Source organism: Triturus cristatus, chromosome 4_2 (assembly GCF_964204655.1).
Source record: "Triturus cristatus chromosome 4_2, aTriCri1.1, whole genome shotgun sequence".
Lineage (NCBI taxonomy): Eukaryota > Metazoa > Chordata > Amphibia > Caudata > Salamandridae > Triturus > Triturus cristatus.
The window spans coordinates 882,763,905-882,785,543 of NC_140586.1; the positions used below are offsets into that span (position 1 = coordinate 882,763,905).

At 47.2% G+C, this 21,639-nt stretch overlaps 1 protein-coding gene across 3 annotated transcripts in view; it reads right to left on the minus strand.

Annotated features, from left to right (window-relative positions):
• The window catches only part of LOC146835331 (uncharacterized), a 122,194-nt gene extending 107,912 nt beyond the window's left edge, over nucleotides 1-14,282 (minus strand). For all 3 annotated transcript variants that reach the window (XM_085602914.1, XM_085602913.1, XM_085602909.1), the window contains exon 1: nucleotides 14,155-14,282. The gene's annotated coding sequence lies outside the window, so the exon portion shown is untranslated. The remainder of the gene's footprint in view (nucleotides 1-14,154) is intronic.
• Nucleotides 14,283-21,639: the final 7,357 nt, after the last annotated feature.

Here is a 21,639-nt window from a genome sequence, read left to right on the forward strand (position 1 = left end):
ATAAACACAAACAATTGGTCTATTAGAAATGCATAGCGGTGTTTGTGGTGGGCGAACAACAGTAGAGGGCTTGATTTACTGACAAAAGTCAGTAGAAAGCACATAAGTACGTGTTTGTTTATACAAGCCGCGCCACCAGTATCGTTGCTGCAAGATAGAGACTGTAGCAGACACCAGCATGCGCCGAGGCCATGCCCTTGTGTGCCGCTATTATCGGTGTGAGACTGCGGTCCGCATTGGGAATCAACCTTTCACCAACGTCGTTAATTCTCACATAAAGAATGTTATCGGGAGTTAAATGATAAGAGTATTTGGAAGGGAATCCTTGTAGATAATTACTACCCTTCTCTGTTGCAGCTATAGCTGCCAAAATGTCATCATCAATCTTAATCATGGATCTTGTAACTGCTGCTACGAAGCACTTGGCTACTGATGACTTAGCTGCCTCATCAGCTAAGCTGTTACTGACCGCGTGTACTCCTACACGTTGGTGGCCAAGAGTATGAATTACATGTGAGTGGCAAACGGTCTTTAAGCTCCGCCACTCGGACCCATAGCATTTTATGCTGAATTGTCTTGCCTTTGGAATCACTGTAGTCATTGTGAGACCAAAAGAATAAGTTGTCGTTAAAAGATTGTACACAGTAATAGGAATTGCTTATAATTAAAGTAGTCACATTTGGGTCTGCAAACTCTAGTGCGAGTACCAAAGCACGCAGCTCAGCCAATTGGGCGGTACAGTCGCCGAGAACCTGTGTGTGTACCACACTGGACTTAAACTCATCATTCACCATAGAACCAGCCACAATCGCACAGGCTGCTGAGTAAGAATGTTTAGATCCAATCGCCGGTTGCGTCGAACCGTCGGTGTAAATGATACAATGGTAATCCTCAAGTGGGCGCAGTGACAGAGGAGGTGGATGAACAAATTCATATTGTAAGAACTCCTGTGTCTGTAAAGAGGAATCAAAGATTAATGTGACATCCGTGGAAGTCAACAAAGTAGCCCATCGTATCCACCGTGGATGTAAAGCTTTGGAATTTGGAACACTCGCTTTAGTCACTGCTTCCAAAGCAGGATACGGGGTAACAACCAAAATTTGTTTTCCCCATGCCAGTGCATGTTCTATGAGGTTCGCCATCTGGACAGCTGTCAAAACTTTTGACAGCGGAGAATCACAGTTCCGCGGAAGTCTACAAATGTGACTTATAAGCAATAGGTACCGTGTCTCCTTCATTAAAAGTCAATTAAGTGAAACCAACAGGGCCTAGGATGATTCTTATCACCAGGTTGGTGTGATTATCACGGGTCAATAAGTATTTAGATTCAACAAGATCAGACTGCAAAGATTGCAGTATAGCTGTACGTTCCAAAAGCCAGCATGCTTTCGCAAAGGTTGGGTGTATCAAAGCATACAAAGGCTTGATACGCTGGGCATACTCTGGTATGTATGTACGTACGACCAAAGTTTTTAAAAAACAGCAAGGATTGTTATTTTTTCAGGGTTGTTGGAGGACGCAAACGTGCGCACTCCTCCAGGAAGTGGGTGCTAAGCCTCTACCTTCATTGTTGAGCTCGTAGCCCAAGAACAATACTGTGAACTCTGCAATGTGTGATTTTGCAAAGTTACATTTGTAAACGTAGTCCGCAAACAATACTATGATGCGGTCCAAGCGACAAAGAGACGCCCATAATTCGTAGTCCGTGAGATAAATATCATCAACGTACGGATACGCATCGGGGTCGGTGGTCTCTAACAACGAAACTACAAGCGTGGCGAAAACACCCGGGCTATTTTTATAGCCCATTGCCAATCGTTTAAAATGTTTTGGTTTTCCGCCGTGGGTAAATGCTGTCCACGGACTGGTCATAGGGGATAGATTGTGACTAAAAAAGCCACTGGAAATATCCAGGGTTGTTTTATATTTTTTACAAACTAGACTGTCCACTAGGACTGAACTATGGGTATTCTGAACAGCATTTGTCCGACAATGAGAGTTCAAATGTCGGTAATCCAATACAATGCGGTACAACCCATTGGGCTTGGTTACTGTAAAAAGAGGGTTATTCATCGGTGACACGTCTCAATCACTCCTTGATATTCTAATTGGTCGAGTATTTCCGCAACGGGAGCTTTTGACTCCCACCGGAGGGGATATTGGGGTTGTGCCTGGGGCATAGACCGCAACGGCATCTCGTGGTGGGGAGATGTTTTATCCCAGACCACTTGAGTACGGTACAAAGCCAGTGCAAGCACCAAAGCCCACTTTTCTGCAAAAGTCTGCGCATGCTCCTTGGACACACCATGAGAAAAACTAGGGAGGATTACCTCCTCCACTCTCGGAGCTACCAGAACAAAAGTTGGGGGCCAGTCTGCCTCTGCTAACAAAAATGTCATAGGAAGAAGTTCGATTGTCCCCCAAAAAAACTTTGATTACACGTTTAATGTCACCTTCGATGAGAATACTAATGTCATATAGTGTGTCAGGGGGAGCCACTCGGGTGTCAGCTGTTTCAAGTGTATTGAAAGTATCAGTTGCTTGCACCTCCAGAAATGGAGGCAGTGCTTGCCACACTATTATAACCTCTGCTGCGTAGTCTAGCAGCGTTACTGCCCAAGTTAGATTCCGGAGCTGGGTTCTCACCGTCCGTGGCATATCGCACTGTTAAAGCGGCAATTTTCTTCTTCTGAAACGGTGGGCGCTGACAAGGAAAATCGTCTTGTTTTCCCTTTACGTCACGCGTACGAGGCTGCTCATGTCCTTCTTGGGCACCTAGACCTCTTCCGTGATCCTTGCGATCACCTCCAAAGACTTGTGAGCCTGATGCTTCCTGTGAAGAACGAGGAGAACGCTGATCAGGAACCTGAAATCGATCAGGAGATCTAATTCTCGCGCGGTCACGCAAATCATATGGGCGTTCAGAAGCCGCGCGACCCTTGTTCCTGCTGTTGCTTTCCCTATTTTTTATTCTTCAAATTCTTTTTAGAGAATGCTGGACGCTCACTTTGATCAGACTGAGACGTCTGTTGTGTTTGCGGCTGTGCCGGTACTCTAGCAAAAGGCTTAACACCCAAACTATTACGCCCAATGGTCTTATAAGGCAGGGCAATAATTTTAGGTAATTTGTGCGGCTTGTCTACGTCCTGGACAAGAGCCAAAGCCTTGGACACTTGAAAGTTGACTGCATCTCCCTTAACGTTGGCAAGGATAAGATCAGCAACTACGTCAAACACCCCAACTAACCTCATCCCTAATTCTACTGCCACCTCCGCTCATCCTGAACACGCTTGATAACGGAGGGAAGTAATATCATGGAGGGTGTTCCGAAACACTTTGCATACACAGCCGCAAATATTTTACCCCAACTCTCACAATCGGTGACCTCGGGTACTAAGTCTTTCTGCAAACTAATTATTAAAATCCTGTATTTCTCCACAGGACTGGTATTCGGAAATACCGCTTCCAGCTAGTCAAAGTTCTCTGCAAGCCACTAAGGTAAATCCTCCTTATTTTGCGGACGCTTGCCCATAATCGAATTAGCCATGACGGGGCTAATAGTAACACTGTCAGTTACTGCTGGTTGCTGTGCAGCACCAGGCGTTCCCACCTGGACGTTGCGCGTTACGAATTGATCAAGAGCTCTATACACACGTATTATCGTAGTGTGCAAATCGCGGATGCGTGTGCCCTGCCAACAGGGGCCATGTTGCCCCCTCAATAGATAAAGGGCCTAAACGGACCGATGTCAGGGACTGGGGGAGGGCGCCATCAAACCAAATGTGATGTTGCCAATGCAACAACGGAACTTCAAGAGTTCTATATGGCCGATATACATGAGGAACGTGCGTGGGAGTGTATGTATGAAATGAATTATCCCCCCCGTCCACCGCAGGAATTGTCACCAAACAGTAGAATACCTCATATGAGTATAACGGATCTGCTTCGATGACAAAAATGAGATTGACACCTGCGTCAGGCACTCCAAATGCCTTCAAGTGTTGCCAGAGCTCAGCACGGCTATGCGCCGCTATATGAACCGCAGCCATATAGAAGAGATAAGAAAAGAACAACTTAAAAGGTGGTAAGACAAAGTTGGGTTGTAATTCAAAAATTAGAACAAAACCTTTAAATAAATCAAGCTTGAAAAACCTATAAAAAACGACAATATAGGCAGGTAACCGTCACAAATGTTTAACGGAAACAGAAGTGAGGGGACTGTGGACAAGTATTGTGTACTACTAAAGTGCCTCGTAAATAAGTACCAGACCAAACGTTAGGTGCGCCATGTTGCAGGAATTCTGCACATACACAGAACTATGCGCAGGAAACCAGGACCTCGGTGTATTGTGGTGTACCAAAAAACCCACCTTAGTACCCGGAACCCCTATCTGACTAGCTATAATATCTCATTCGTTCTCCTTACACAGTGGAGCAACCAATGATTAGACATCCTAGAACATGCAACTCAGGTCCTCTCAGAAATCGTGGGAACAAGACACTCTGTCGCCTAAACACTCATACCTGTCCACAATGTGAGTAACCAGACACTGTATAGTTTAAAATGTTTATTTCAACTAACGTTCTCTGTAATGCAGTACACACACTAATGCTAGCAGAGAAATGCATAAAAACAATATAATCAGCATAGTTACAATTCCATATAATACGAACGGGATAGCATATTATAATGACAGTGGATAAAGCCATGTAGCGCCTTACCGCCCTACCCGTGCTAAGAGCAATGTTTATTATATCAGTGGAAGACCTCTGGGCTTGGACAGCGGAACCCCGTACCTCAAGTCTTAGATGATAGGATTTACATATCCGGACAAGCACAGCTCTTCCTGCTGGAAAGGTTTTCTCCAAGTGCCTTAACCTGCATCCTGTGCAATATTAAAAGCACTTGAAAATTAAGAAGCGCAGCTGTGTTCCATGTTATGTCTATATGTGTGGGGGACTGGTCAACTCAGATTAACCAGTGGTGTTGTTTTCTGGCCTTGAACACTATGTACAGACGAGAACTCAGAGCACAGCAGAATTAGTGAAAGGCAGACAGTTTCCATGTGAGAACGAAGGCATGTAGTGTTGTGTGCAAAATGGCGGAGAAGCAAACACGAACTGATGCCAACTTTGCAATGTCCGCTGGCACCCTTAGTCCCTCACGGCAAGAATAGAAAGGGAAAAACTTCCTCGAACTATTGGAGCGACTCGAGGATTACAATTATTGAGCATATATTATTAGGGCACACAAAGATTGTGATAAAATCAGCAGATTACTAGTGGGTCTTGCCAATCCTGATAGACAGGGTTTCCAAATACTGCAGATGTGAAAAAAGGGAGGGCGACCTGGTTTACAGGTAGGCCGAAATTAATACAGTCTTTTCTGTCTATTATTCTAACATCTATGGGTGCTCTGAAGAGGTGCCATGTATGATTATGTTCTGTCAGCAAGTATGAAGAGAATGTCATTGGCAGTGTCTGCAGGACAGGAGAGGTGATATCACAATTCAGGAAGTGAGGGGGAGATTAAAGCCCTGAGCAACGTACCAGGCTCAGAAGGCTTGCTCCTGTAATTTAATGCATGTTATGTAGACACGCTTATCCCAATCTTGACTACATTGTATAAGGCAGCAAGAACAGCGGGAGAACTCCCACCAATGATGGAGAGTACCAGTCTGTTCCCCTCCACAAAAAGGGAAGCTTTATAAGGTAACATCCTACAGGCCTCTCTCCATTTTAAATGTGGATGATAAAATACTTAGTAAAACTCTGGTTACTGGGCCCCCATCAAGGTGACCTTATTCACACTGATCATCCAGGTTTTATACCTGAAAGTAGTATGATCCCTAACTTTCACCAAATGCTCCATACACCATTAGCGGACTATCCTAATGCAGTAGCGATCGGCACTGACAGAGAAAGCTAGGTCGCTCCCCAGCCACTGCGCTGCCCCCCTGAGAGCCTGCTCTGGTTTCGCCCGCTGCCTGATTGCCTGGTTCCCACTCCCTGATCGCCGATTCCCGCTCCTTTTTTCCCGCTCCCCTTCCCCTCGCCGATTCCCGCTTGTTTTTTCCCGCTCCCCTTCCCCTCGCTGCCTTGGTTCCCGCACCCCCTCCCTTGTTGCCTGGTTTCCCGCTGCTGCTCCCCTGCGGCCCCGCCCCCGAGCATCCCATTTGCCACCCCGCTCCCGCCTCCCAGCTGCCCCTCCCTCCCTCAGCCCCTCTTATGGAGGCCGCGCAGCGGTGAGGAGAGCGTACCTTGCCCTGCTAGGTCGCTCCCCAGCCACTGCGCTGCCCCCCTGAGTGCCTGCTATGGTTTAGCCCGCTGCCTGATTGCCTGGTTCCCGCTCCCTGATCGCCGATTCCCGCTCGTTTTTTCCCGCTCCCCTTCCCCTCGCCGATTCCCGCTATTTTTTTCCCGCTCCCCTTCCCCTCGCTGCCTTGGTTCCCGCCCCCCCTCCCTTGTTGCCTGGTTTCCCGCCGCTGCTCCCCTGCGGCCCCGCCCCCGAGCATACCATTCGCCACCCCGCTCCCGCCTCCCAGCTGCCCCTCCCTCCCTGAGACCCTCTTATGGATGCCGCGCAGCGGTGAGGAGAACATACCTTGCCCTGCTAGGTCGCTCCCCAGCCATTGCGCTGCCCCCTGAGTGCCTGCTCTGGTTTCACCCGCTGCCTGATTGCCTGGTTCCCGCTCCCTGGTTCCCGCTCCCTGATCGCCGATTCCCGCTCGTTTTTTCCCGCTCCCCTTCCCCTCACTGATTCCTGCTCGTTTTTTCACGCTCCCCTTCCCCTCGCTGCCTTGGTCCCCGCCCCCCCTCCCTTGTTGCCTGGTTTCCCGCCGCTGCTCCCCTGCGGCCCTCCCCCCCGAGCATCCCATTCGCCACCCCGCTCCCGCCTCCCAGCTGCCCCTCCCTCCCTCAGCCCCTCTTATGGAGGCCGCGCAGCCGGCGCGCCAAAGGCAAGCCCGTCTGCGCCCGTCCGCGCCTGGACCATGCCCAGCGCCAGAACCCCTGGACCCCACGCTCGCCACGACGCCAGACTCAGATACGACGCAGACTCCCTCCACGCATTCAACGCCGGCCAACACAACACCTGCTTCCAGGCCGCCCCGAAACGGACCCACGGACCCTTCTCCTGCCGCACCTGCAGCTTCACCTGCGACAGACCCACCAAACTTTCAAGAACTGGACCCAACCACCTCCGCTGCATTCTGCTCAACACCCGCTCCGCACGCAAACACGCTGTCGAGCTCTGGGACCTACTCGACACCTTCGCCCCAGACGTGGACTTCCTCACCGAGACCTGATGGAACGACTGCTCGGCACCTGACATCGCCATAGCCATCCCGGACGGCTACAAGATCACCCGCAGGGACCGCGCCAATGGAATCGGAGGAGGAATAGCCATCGTCTACAAGTCCACCCTCAAGGTCACCACCCACGCAGAACACCTGCACTTCCGGATCCACACCGACCCCAACACCACCACTCATCTACAGACCCCCTGGACCCTGGGCTCAGTTCAGCGACTCCATCACCGACCTCGCCAGCACCCACGCACTCGCCTCCACGGACTACATCCTCCTCGGGGACCTGAATTTCCACATCGAGAACAACAACGACGCCAACTCCGCCACTCTGATCGAAAAACTCGCCAACCTCGGCCTCAGACAACTCGTCACCGCACCCACCCAAGCCGCAGGCCACACGCTGGACGCCATCTTCTCCACAAGCACCCACGTCGCCTTCAACCACACCTCCGAACCCCACTGGACCAACCACCGCTGCATCCACTTCACCTTCAAAAAACCAACCACGCACCATCTCACCCAACAGCTGCCAGGCCGCTGCTGGAACAAAGTCACCGAAGACCAGCAGACCACCACCCTCGCCCAGAACCCACCTATCAACCCCACCTGCCCTGACGCCGCAGCCCGCAACCTCAGACAGTGGATCAACGACTGCGCCAACACCCTCGCCCCACTCAAGAGACCATCCAACAGCCACGCCAGCAGGAGAGCCACCTGGTTCACCGACGAGCTCCTGACCTCCAAACGCGCCTGCCGTAAGCTGGAGAAGAAATGGCTCCACAAACGAACGCCAGAAAACCACGCAGCCCACAAGGATGCCACCCGCAGACATCACCACCTCATCAGACTAGCCAAGAGATCCTCCTTCAAAGCGCACATGACAGCAAAGAGCTCTTCCGCATTGTGAAAGAACTCTCCAATCCCGACGCCAGCGCCAACGACATCCCACCCAACGACATCCCGCCCTCACAAGAACTGTGCGACTCACTGGCCATCTTCTTCCACCGCAAGATCGCTGTCATCCACGACAGCTTCAACTCCACGACCGCACCAACGATGCACGAATCCACCCCCCCGCGATCACCAACAGCGCCAACCGCCTGACCTCCTGGGCCAACACCAACGACGACGAGACACGCAAGATCATGAACTCCATCCACTCAGGATCTCCGTCAGACCCATGCCCACACCACGTATTCAACAAAGCAGATGCGGCCATCGCACCCCAACTACGGAAGGTCATCAACATCTCCTTCGAAAAAGCGACATTTCCGGAAAGCTGGAAGCACGCCGAAATCAACGCCCTCCTCAAAAAGCAAAAGGCGGACCCCAAGGACCTCAAGAACTTCCGACCCATCTCCCTGCTCCCGTTCCCGGCAAAGGTCATCGAGAAAATCGTCAACATTCAACTGACCCGCCACCTCGAAGACAACAACATCCTGGACCCGTCCCAATCCGGATTCAGACGAAACCACAGCACCGAGACAGCCCTCATCTCCGCCACAAACGACATCAGACGCCAACTGGACAACGGCGAAACATCAGCCCTCATCCTCCTGGACCTGTCAGCCGCATTCGACACGGTCTGCCACAGAATCCTAAAGACACGCCTCCAAGAAGCCGGAATCCAAGAGAAGGCCCTTGACTGGACCACGTCCTTCCTCTCCGGCAGAACCCAGAGTGTCCACCTCCCACCTTTCCGGTCAGAATCCACCGACATCATCTGCGGCGTCCCCCAGGGCTCATCCCTCAGCCCGACGCTGTTCAACATCTACATGGCCCCCCTCGCACAAGTGGCCCGCCACCACAACCTCAACATCATCTCCTACGCCGACGACACCCAGCTCATCCTCTCCCTCACCAAGGACCCTCACACCACCAAAACCAACATTCACGAGGGCATGAAGGCCATCGCCGACTGGATGAGGAGAAGCCGTCTGAAACTGAAATCGGACAAGACGGAGGTCCTCATCCTCGGACCCACCCCCTCAGCCTGGGACGACTCCTGGTGGCCGACCGCTCTGGGGACAGCACCGACACCAAGCGACCACGCACGCCACCTAGGATTCATCCTCGACTCCTCCCTCTCCATGTCCAAGCAAGTCAACGCCGTCTCCTCCTCCTGCTACAACACCCTACGCATGCTCCGCCGGATCTACAAATGGATCCTGACCAAAACAAGAAGAACAGTGACACAGGCCCTCGTCAGCAGCAGACTGGACTACGGCAATGCACTCTACGCAGGAATCCCAGCCAAACACCAACGGCGGCTACAACGCATCCAAAACGCCTCCGCCCGACTGATCGTCAACGCCCCCCGCCGCAGCCACATCACCCCCCTCCTGAGAGACCTGCACTGGCTCCCCATCGACAAGAGGATCACCTTCAAGCTCCTCACCCACGCACACAAAGCACTCCACAACGCCGGACCAGCCTACCTGAACAGCAGACTCAGCTTCTACACCCCCACCTGCCAGCTCCGCTCCGCCAGCCTTGCCCTCGCATATGTCCCCTGCATCCAACGTACGACCGCCGGCGGCAGATCCTTCTCTTACCTCACCGCCAAAACCTGGAACACCCTCCCAACCCACCTACGACAGACCCAAGACCTACTCGCCTTCAGAAGACTCCTCAAGACCTGGCTCTTCGAGCAGTAGCGGCACCCCCCCCCCACCCCTCAGCGACTTGAGACCCTCCCGGGTACGTAGCGCGCTTTACAAGTACCCTGATTGATTGATTGATTTTGAGTCTCTGCGCTGGGGCTTCCTTTTTACTACACTGGCCAGCATGGGACTAGGGAAGAGCTTCCTCACCTGGACACTTCTGCTATATTCGTCCCTGATGTCTAGGGGTCTGAACCGGGGTGTCTTATTAACACACTGTAAGACAGAGACCAGAACTGACAGGATTTTCCGCTGTCACCAGTGCTATTTGCCATGGTTGTTGAACCACAAATCAAATGCATTCCCAATACATGCTCTGACAATGGGTGAAATTCTGCCAGAAATAGGGCAGAATATCTGCTGGAAACCAGTCACATTTTGCTACCTGGGTGTTCGTATTTACCACAACATAGCCAATCTGCTTGAGAACAATTTTCAACTAGCGGGGACTTCCATACATTTCAGGTTAGCACTTCCTCTATAAGTCGCAGTTAGGCTCATGCCTTCAAAGATGGTTTTCCTTCCCAGTCTCTTGTATTACTTTGCAGCTTGCCCAATTTGACTACCAAAATCCATCTTTCAGGAGAAGAAAAGTCTTTTGATATACCTCGTATAAGGCATGGGATGTTGTAAACTGGCATTAACCAAACTGCAGCTACTCACTAATGGAGGTGGGTTGGTGGTGCCTGACCTGGAGCTTTATTACCTGGAAGAAAAACTGAAATGGGTGCTTACTGGAGACCTTGTGAGGTGAGGGGGGGGGGGCAGCAACTGGTGTATGCTTTCTCCCACCCGTACCCTGCTATAGGCCAAACTGATTAGCCGGAATGCTCGAACAGGTGCGGAGTATTCTGGTCTCCTGTTGAATACCCTTGAATTGGTATGGGCCTAGGCCTTGCAGAGAACACACAAGGGTTCCTTATGCAAAAGACCTCCCCCTGTGTGCATCATTACTAGTCCAGCATGAGGGATATTGGACTGGGTTGTGAGAGAGAATGGGTATGAAAGTGCAAGGGAACTGGTATGCAGGTGAAAGAATAAGGGACTTTGTGGATCTCAAATGAATATGCTCTACCCTATGCTCTACGTTTTTACTGTATGGGGCAGTGGTGGGAAACATGCGGAGGGCCTGTGAGAGGACAGGCAAGAAGCCCTGGAACACAGAGGCCTAGAAACCATGTGGAAATAACGTCAATCCACAAGGTGGGGTAGACTTTTGAGAAGTTTAATTGTTGTGCCAGTAACATGGGTGTAGAAGAGCCCGGCAGATCCTTGCAACTGTAATAATATTCAAACCATCACATAAGAAATTCCATAACAGAAGACTAATCTAATAAACAGTAAAGACATCCTATCTGAAGGTGCTGCATATCTTCCCCCATTTTTTCTTTTTTTTTTTTAACACCACACACACATACAGAAGCACAGTGACACTACCACACACAAACAAACGCATACAAAACAGGACAAGAGATCAACACATAACCAGAGAAAAACAATACCGAAGGTAGATATAAAAAACTAACCAGATGCCACTCAAAATATAAGAGAAGTGTATCTGTTATGTACTTTGATAAAAACAAGTACTCCTTAAACCAGAACTCTGACCATTCCCTGAATCAGGCACTTGCTTGTCACTTAGGCATTTTTTTTCACTTTCATTTATCACCTTTACCAATCCTAGCAACTCTTGCCATATTCCACCATTGCCCATTCAAAACACGAACAGCATTGCCTCTAACTTCGATGGCTCTAACGGGATCTCTAAATTTCGAAGATGTCATTCTCAAAAAAATAGCGTCTTTGACACATACCAAATCACCCACCTCGAATCTGACCCCTGGACATATTTTTCCTTGCACCTCAAGACCCATCACCTCCATCTTCCAAAAAGGACACAACGAGGGCACCACTTTTCTCCCTCTCATGAGTTCAAAAGGTGCTTTACCAGTGACCGAATGAGGTGTAGATCTATGAGCCCACATCAAATATCAGAGTTACCTTCTCTAGCAAAACATAAAAAAACGAATCACAGAGTTTGTGCTGGGTTCTGCTATACCACATACTTCCACCCACCTGAAAAGATGATCCATCTTGACATCAAAGTGTCTCATATTGGAAAGTAATACATGAAAAGGTCCCAAAAAAAACCCCACATCAACCACAATTCTGTGCCACACCTTACTAGAACATAAAGCAGGCCCATCAGTATGCACAGTGGTCACCAAATATTTATCACTCAAACAGCATTGTCCACTTCTACCTCCAGAATCCCTCCAGGCCACCAGAATTCATTTCTTGTCCTACGCTTAGTGGCACTCCTACCCAGATGGCCTACATGAGCTGTCTTCAAAATCCCTTGGCAGAAACATACTTGTGGAATCAACTTAACGACGCTTACCAGCAATCCTCCTTCCAAAGATAACTCATCTACCACCTTGCAATAAGATTACAAAAGCTGTATCCAAAGTTTTTTCCATTGGCCACCCAAATTTCACAAAATTCATGACCTTGTTCAATACAGCATCTTCCCTCAACTGATCACTCGATACAATCATATCGGAAAAACGAACAAATCTTCAACTTTGCAATTATACATTCCTTGATTTCTTCCTGTACATCCATCTGAGCCTGACTGGATTGCAGCGTTACCAGTTATGAATTAGCGAGCGAAGATAGGGAAGGGAAAAGGGGAGGAGCTATAGCGATTACCTACCATACCAATTTTACCCTATGCAGCACTTAGGAGTAGAAGTGCTGATGTTCAACTTCAAATTCAGTAATACCATGTCCTTCCCTGGATTACTACTCTACCGGCCGCTGGGCCTAGGGCCCCTTTTACAGAATCCCTCCAAACTTTTATGGAATCATGCCTTGATTTCCCAACTTTTACGCTACTAGATTTTAATGTTCATCTCAAATGCATAACAATGTGGACGCCTCCCCTCTGGTAGATAGCATGGCCTGTTTTGGACTGACTCAGATCATTACAGAGCCCACACACAAGGTCTGTCACACATTAGATGGAATTTTCACTAATAACTCCAACATCAATATGGAAAACGTACTGCAGCTAACCTGGACCGATCACAGGGGTATCTTCTTCAAACTCCTTCTTCAAGAGTAAATAATGCCCTCTCACAACAGGCTGCCTGCTACTAAGACCCGAAAAAATTCTCAGTAGTGTTAAAAGATTTCTCAAAGTGCATTAAGCAGGAGTTCAGAATGCACAATCCATTGTGCACATACTTCTCATAGTTAAACAGCATTGGAGTGTGTATAGATTCGTCAGAGTGCAGTAAACAGCCCTGAAGTGAACATTGATTTCTCCTAGTGCAGATAAAAGCTGTGCAGCGAGCCCTTATTTCTCAAACTGTTGTAAACAGTAGAACAGTATGCACATACTTCTCATAGTGCAACAAACAGCAGCATGCAATGCTTTTTCATAGTCTAGTAAATGTAATACAGATTGTACACTAAGCGCAATAAACAGTGCAGTGTGCACAGATTAATCAATGCAACCCATATTTTGCCATCACACAGAAAAAAAGTGCGGTGTGAACGAATTATTCAGTGTAATTAGATGCAAGGTGTACAGAGTTTTCATAGTGTAGTACAAGCAGTGCAGAATGTACACATTTCTGAGTGTAAGATTCAGTGCAGTGTGCACAGATCCCTCATATTATAGTATGAAGCAGTGCAGCATGCAAAGATTTTACAGTGTAGTAAACAGCAGTGCAGTGTGCACAGGTTCCTCATAGTACAGTAAAAAGCAGTGCAAAGACTCATATTGCAGTAAGCAGCAGTGCAGTGTGCACAGATCCCTCATAGTGCAGTCAAAATTAGTGCTTCGTGCACAGATTTTTCACAGTGCAATAATATCGAGAACAGCATGCACATATCCCTCATAGTGCTGTATAAAGCAGTGCTGTGTGCACAGATCCGCCAGAGTGCAGTAAGATGCAGTGCAATGTGCAGATTTTTCACACCGCAGTAAAATGCACTGCAGTGTGCGGAGAACCCCGCTTTAACACAAATGATAAACACAAACACCCCCAGGGCCGTTTGGAAAGCCCCCCAGAGGTCTCCGGATAGAAGAGCCCAGCTCAACTGGCTCTTGGCAGAGAATTACTCCAGGATTATTCAGTCTATTTCTGCAGAGGGTGCTGACAATCTCCTACCTTTGCAGATATTCCCAGGCTCTATCCTCCTCAGGGGGCTGGAGTGGCGCAGGTGAAGGTTTGGAGCCTCAGGGTCCCCAGTGAGTGTCTGAAAGTGATGCCAACTTCAATCACTAGTACTGTCTCTGCCGTCGCTGACCCGGAAAAGGAAGCCCTTCTCCCTTTACTACAATGTGCTCAGTGGATTTCATCAGCCGGAGAGGAGCGCCCTCTGCTGGTCACTGATAGAAACTGCCTCCAGTCGTGAATGCATTTCATACAAACAAGCATTTTGTGTGCAGGAAAAGCCTGGGTTTTAAGATGTGACAAATAGGGTTTCCATCTAAAACCAGTTGAGATAGCAACACTAGTCGCAGACTTGGATTATTTTAAGACACACACAAAACAAAAATGGCATGTCCAATCCAGAACCCCTCACAAATGCGGTATTACTAAGAGGCTGGTTGTTTTAATTTACAGAATTATTAATTTTAAGGAATCTCGGTTGTTTTAATGTATTTTTATAATTGGGTTGGTTTGTTCTGTTTTAGACCGGATTTGAAAGGTAGCTTGACACATGCACAAGCTAATATTAACCCTTTCTGTGCCCCGCCCTTTCCCCGCCCTGTGCCGGGCTTTTTATTAGCGGGCGGAGTTCATGACGAGATGGTCTCGTCATGGGCACAGCGCAACCGCGGCCCATGACGAGACCATCTCGCCATGGGCACTGAAGGGGTTAAACCACAGGGTTACATAATATTTGTTTTGGGTGAATATCCCAGATGGTATTATGGGCCTCATTTATGAAAAGTGTTGCATCGCTGGGGGAAACCAGCCATGCAACACTTGTCATAGAGCCATCCTTGCGACACCATGGATGTGCGTATTTACTGTACAGCGCTCCATGTCGCAAGGATTTACAGATATGTCAGTATTCCTGGCGTATCTGCAGGTGCACAATTGACGCATTGCTAGAAATATCTAAAAACAGACGCAACTTCAGCAATGTGTCCTTTCACATAGGGCAAGCTCCATGTGAAAGGGCCTGCTGTTAGGGAGAAGTAATGATTTGATGCCGTGGCGTCCTAGAAGTGTGTAGTGAAATATGATAGATTTCACTGCACCAGGTTTACAACCGTTGTTTGCGGGGGTAACGCCGACCCTGCATACATTATAACTGATGCAGGTATACCGTAGCGCAGGGGTTTACAATGTGACACATCTGCTTAGATGCGTCACTTTGTAAATATGTCGCAGGGTGGCGCATATTTTACACTGCCAGTGCGTCACATAAAAGTGATGCATCGGCGGCGCAAGGGGATCATAAATAAGTCCCTATGTATATACAGAGTGCAAGAGTGCTTACATTCATTCAGGAGTGGAGTTTTAACTGTAATTGTGTATTTTATGGTGTAAAATATTTGTTTTACAAGTTTGAAGATTTCTGAATGGTATACGTATTTTTAGGATGGATTTTGAATAGAAGTGATTAGGATTGAGCCACATGGATGTTTTATAGGTAGGTAGTTTTCCACACGTATGCTGGATATCTTGTGGTGTTCTTCATGCCCATGGGCTCTAGGTGTTATATACTTTTTGGGGTGGGTTTTGGTTCTTGATGCAACAGAGTTCTTGATAAGAAAGAAACTGTTTGCTTTGACATATTTCAGGTCTTTTTTGTTTCCACTTATGTTACTGTTACCTGAATAGTGAACATATGGGTACACCTAGTAGATGCTTTTGAATTTAATAACTAAATTCTCCTAGAGATTTTCTTTTGGCATGGATGTTCCGGTGACTGTTTTTGGTTACGGTTACTCTTTTTAATGGTAACTTTTGTACATGTTGCATGCCTTTCTATCCTCGAAGGCGTATCAAGAAAAAACACGTGTTGGCTAGACTGGAGGTGTGATAAAGATTTTGAACATCAACAGTGACCGGAGGATTGTACATCAAACTACTGTAAACTTGAGGTGCTCAAATGATCACTGCACAAAAACCAAAGGTATCAGTTATGGTTGGATGATAATGTCAGGTATAAGGTTACATTCTAAACTTAAAAACCACTGAAATTCACCAGGTATAGTTTGCTCAGCTAACTATAGCTTGCGTCCCGCCAATCAAATGTTAAGACTGACACATTACACCAGTCATGACATCTTAAATGACATAATTAATGACATCTCAAATGACTGCCCAATTTATTTATTTTAATTGGCCCCAGGCAGGGTATCCCTACACTGCCCCTTTATGTACTTTTGTTTGTGAAATGCAGGACACAGGGACTAAGTCTCCATGTCCTGTAAGGATAACCACAAGAAGTTTCTTGATGTTGCAGCCACCCAGTCACATCACTCGCTTCCGCTGAACCAGTCTCAAGGTGAATTAGAATGTTTTTTTTAAATTTCCCAGTACTTCCACCAGATCAACCGTCCACATATAATTACCTTTTAAATTTTAATTTCTCAAAAACTACTAACCAATTTACATCAAATCACAACAATCTTTGGCAAAGTCAATAGCTCACGCTTGCATTTTATGTCCTGGCTAACACATTAAAGTAAAGCCTGCTGGGGGGGAAAGAAAAACAAAACAATGATTGCTTTCTGTACAGAATGCATCCATGAGATAAAAAAAATAACGCAATAATTGAGTAATCTTTTCAGATGTGAAATAGACCGTTATGTATTGGAAAGCAAATCTTCCAGAGGAGAAGGAATAACACCACCAAAGAGTCAATAGCATGAGGTGAGAGGGTAATTCTCCTCTGAGTGGAGCCAAAGCTCAATCTATGCACACCTTGATAACAATAGGTGAACAAACAGCAGCACCATCACGCTAGACCTAAAAAGCATGAGACACTATGGTTAATTGTTCAGGGGATTTCCGCCTGGAAAAAATAAACTCAAACTGCAGAACGTTATTATAAACAACATTTATAACAGTTTACTTTTTTACATTTTTTTTAAATTAAACAAAAGCTTGGCAGTACAATCACTGAGACAATTTTTTCCCATACATTCTCCACAAGCGTGCTTGGGTCTTCTTCCGTGCACAGTACTACTTTCCAATGCAATGCAACAGTGAAAATTCAACCGTCCCATGTATTTGGAGGCTCTGGGTTTCATCACTCCCATCAAACCGTCGCTATTTACACTGACTTCAGAAGCCTCTGTATTCCTCCCAATTGAACCAGATCTTGCGTGAGATCTCGGGCACCCCCTACTTTGGAACACCACTTTTTCTACTGCGCAACACCAATCCAGATCCTCCCTCCATTCTGTAACACTCGGAGGTTGGTGCGCCCCCCACGCCTTTGCTATATTTCCTTTTCCCACTATATCTGCTATCATGAGCCAAATTGTGGAATACTTGGGCCATCGGACCTCTCCTGTCACACACAGTATGTGCCATCTAGCCTCCAGTGCGACCTCCTGGTACACTACATCGGATATTATCTGTGTTACCTCCTGCCAATACTGCTGAATTCGAGGACATGTCCACAATGTGTGGAAAAAAGTTCCCACCTCCCCACGACCCTGTGTGCAAAGTTCAGTATCACTGCGCCCAATATGCTATAGCAGTGTCCTTGTGGTGTATGATCTGTGTAAGATAGTTTTATAAGGCAGAACCGTGACCGGACCGCTACCTCCCTAAGGGCTCTTTATCGCCTCTGCCCAATCGTCATCCTCTAGTTTACCCAGCTTGTCTTCCCACGTGTCCCAAAAGGGCCTCAGGGGATCAGGCATGTTGTTCATTATTTTCTTGTATACCAGAGTGTTGGCCTTATCAGTCATAGGATCTAGTAGAATCCTGTCTTCAAGCGGCGTGTACTCTACCAATTGTTCACCTTTTGGAATGTGGCAACTAAGTGCAGGGTTCAGTTGAATGTATCTAAACTGTTTGGAGTCAGTCATCTGGTACTCTTTCTTTAAGTCCTTAAAGTCGAACAGCTTGTGCCCCCTCCTTACGTCTCCTAAGTAATCATTCCCCAACACTCCTCACTTGCGGAAACCCTTTAGCTCACCCACTTCTTGTAGAAGGCCACTATCCCACAGAGAAACCTTTCCATCAATTTCTCTTCCCAGCCCAGGAATGTTGTCGTCTCCCTCCATATAGGCGCCTTAAGCCGGGTGCTCCTGTGAGATATGAAGCCCGACTGGTCGGGGAGCACTATGGACGTTATGACACCACTGAGTTTGGTTGCCAGTACCTTCACCAGCACTTTTGCCTCTATGTTTAACAGCGAAATAGGGCGATATGACCCACAGTCATCAGGGGACTTACACTATTTTGGAATGGGTACTATAGTGACCAACCGTTGGTCTTCCGGGAGGCTACCATGTTTCAATGCCTCCTGAAACATATTTAGCATATGTGGGGCCACCACCAATGCCACTCCCTTGTATAGCTCAGCCGGTATGCCACTGGGTCCGGCCGCCTTGCCAGACTGTTGTTCCCTAATGGCCTGCCCTATATACTCGACAGTTAAATCCTTATCTAACACCTCCATTTCCTCCCGGGATAACCTAGTGAGGTGGGCGTCTCTAAGAAGCTCAGCACAGTCTGACCCCGTTCTTCTTAAGGTGGACGTGTACAGTTTTTTGTAGTTGTCCTGCTAATCTCCCCTTGCGGAGACCGGACCACCAGCACCCAATTTCTCTCTGTATCTCTCTCATCCAACCATGCCATAAGATTATTGGCCTTGTCCCTTCCATCATAAAGTCTCCTGTGGTTTGCCCTGGTGGGCCAGGCCATCTCCTCTATATCCCTCATGTCCGGCTGATTAACCTGTATGTGCTGTCGAGCAAGGGCATCCTGACCTCTAGTCTCCGCATCCCACACCTCGAGCCTCATGATTCCTTTCTCTAGGGAGTCACATCGGAGTCGCTGTTCCTTCCTCTTCCCCCCAGCTATGCCTGGAAATGCCCTCGCATGACTGTCTTGTATGCTTCCCACAATATGCAGGCCGATTCTACAGTGCCGACATTATCCTGGTAATGCTGTTTCGTCCATTCACTCGATTTCTCTCTGACCTGTCTGTCTCTGAAAAGCCATCGGTCCAGTCGGGCGGTAGTGTATTGTCTCTGGGAGGCCACAGCAGGTGTACTTCCACAGGCGAGTGGTCCGATATCCCTCTTGCTTTATGGGTCACTCCACTAAACCTATGAGCATCAGTATAGTGCGTTATCAGGTAGTCCAAAAGGGAGCAACCCCCATGTGGTGCTGAATAGAATGTATACTGCCTGGCCCCTGGGATGTGTTCTCTCCATAGATCCACCAGTCCAAGATCCTCCATGAAGGCTTGCAGAGGCTCCACACAAGGTCCTTTATCTGAGTTCGACATCCGATCCCTCTCACGCTCCATTGTAGCGTTCATGCACCCCCGCCCCCATAATCAATGTACCCGTTGGGAGGTGAAGTAACAGTGCACTTAGCAGAGGCAGAATTACTGCATGATGCCTAGGTGGCAAGTACACAGAGCATATGTTTAGGACCCTACCCTCCCATCTACCCGTTAAGGCCACATGTTTACTGATCTGGTCATGCCAAATCTGCCCAGGCACAAAGGGGAGTGCAGTCCGGACTAACATACCTACTCCTCTGGACCCTGATGTGAACCCTGCTTGTGCAAGGAGTTTATATCCGTATCTATCTAGTGCTTTGCAGGTGTTGCCCTTCAGGTGTGTTTCCTGTGGTAAAACTATGTCTGGGGCATCACTGCGTAGATATTGAAATAAAAAAGAAAGCAACAAAATAGTGGGAGACCCAACAGAACCTTGGAGGCTTGGGAAGAGAAGCTATTAATAGGTGCCTACAAGGGAATTCATTCGGTAATATCAGTCAACAGTTGTACAGATTCATTTTTGGGTGTATGTTGGGACCCAAGAGGTAGCTCAACCTTTAACAAATCCAAACATAAATGAAAAAATATATATAAACACAGATTTTTTCAGACACTGGTATATCTGCTTTTCTCTAAGTTACACACTTTTAATGTAAACAAAATATGCAATAGGGTACAATCAGAAACAATAAAACACCATGATTGAGGATACATAAAAGAGCCTACAAATCAATGATGTGAACATCTATTCCAAAAAATCAAGATAAGGAAATGAATCTAGAGTAATAGAGAACAATTCCTCAATAGCCAAATATGCTGTGGAAGTAGAGGTGGTAGTCAACGTTTCGGTATGTTGTGGCAGTATCGGCCGTCATACCATCTTCAGGACACACAATAAATTGTTTTAAAAGAGACCTCTGTATAAATATAATATATACAATTACTCAAAAATAGTCTAAAATTACACAGTTTAAAAGAGGAAAGAGAAGATAACCCGTGTGTAGAAAATGAAAAAGAAGATGGCACGTAAGTACATTAAACTTCGAGAAGGACACGGAAAGATCCGATCCTGCACAGTACACAGCAAAAGTCCCAGAGGTTTCACTCAGGGTTCTAAACCCGAAATGCATTGTGTCTTTTGTGAATGTTTGGTTTTGAGATGTATCAAACCAATACAATGAAATTTATAAAATACATGGTATTTTTTGCAACTGTGATATAACTGATGATTTACAATGATTGTGATCACATTGTCACATTCATGCATCAATATATAATATAGATGATTTTTATCAACATAGGATTAAGTGTCGATGATTTTTTGAATTATTTGCGCTTAAAATTTGATAACAGATTGAAATCTCAGGGACTTTTGCTGTGTATTGTGCAGGATCGGATCTTTTCGTGTTCTTCTCAAAGTTTAATTTCATAACACAGGGGTTTGGGCCATACCCCATTTCACAGTAGCACGCAGAACGCACACAAACCTTTTCCGCTCTGTGTCCACAGGGGTTTGGGCCATACCCCATTTCACAGTAGCACGCAGAACGCACACAAACCATTTCCGCTCTTTTTTCACCGGGGTTTGGGCCATACCCCATTTCACAGTAGCACGCAGAACGCACACAAACCTTTTCCGCTCTTTTCACAGAGGATTGGGCCATACCCCATTTCACAGTAGCACGCAGAACGCACACAAACCTTTCCCTCTCTGTTTCTTAAAACATCATATGATTACAATACATAAATCAGGAGTGCAGGTCGATATTTTCATATATAGTTCTGTCATAACATAAGTACATTAGCCATTCTGTGCAGCTTGGACCTTAACCCAGAGAGCGAATTTAAGGGTAGGCAGAAGATATCCATTGATGTACATATTAGAGAGAGGTTACACAGGTGCACCCAGAATGATTCTACTCTACTTACTTAAATGGCTTTCGATGGTCAAGTCAAACCACATACAGAAACAAAGAGTAGGTCAAAGTCAGCTAATCTCAAGGATATACAGACATGTTAAAGGAAAAAAGATTTTTAACAAATGCAGACAAGGAACTGCCATTCATTAGCAGAATTCAAACCCTTAGAGATACTGTCAGTACGGCATATCCATTGGTTTTCCTTAAGAGTAAGAATCCTATCTACATTCGTCTGTCTAA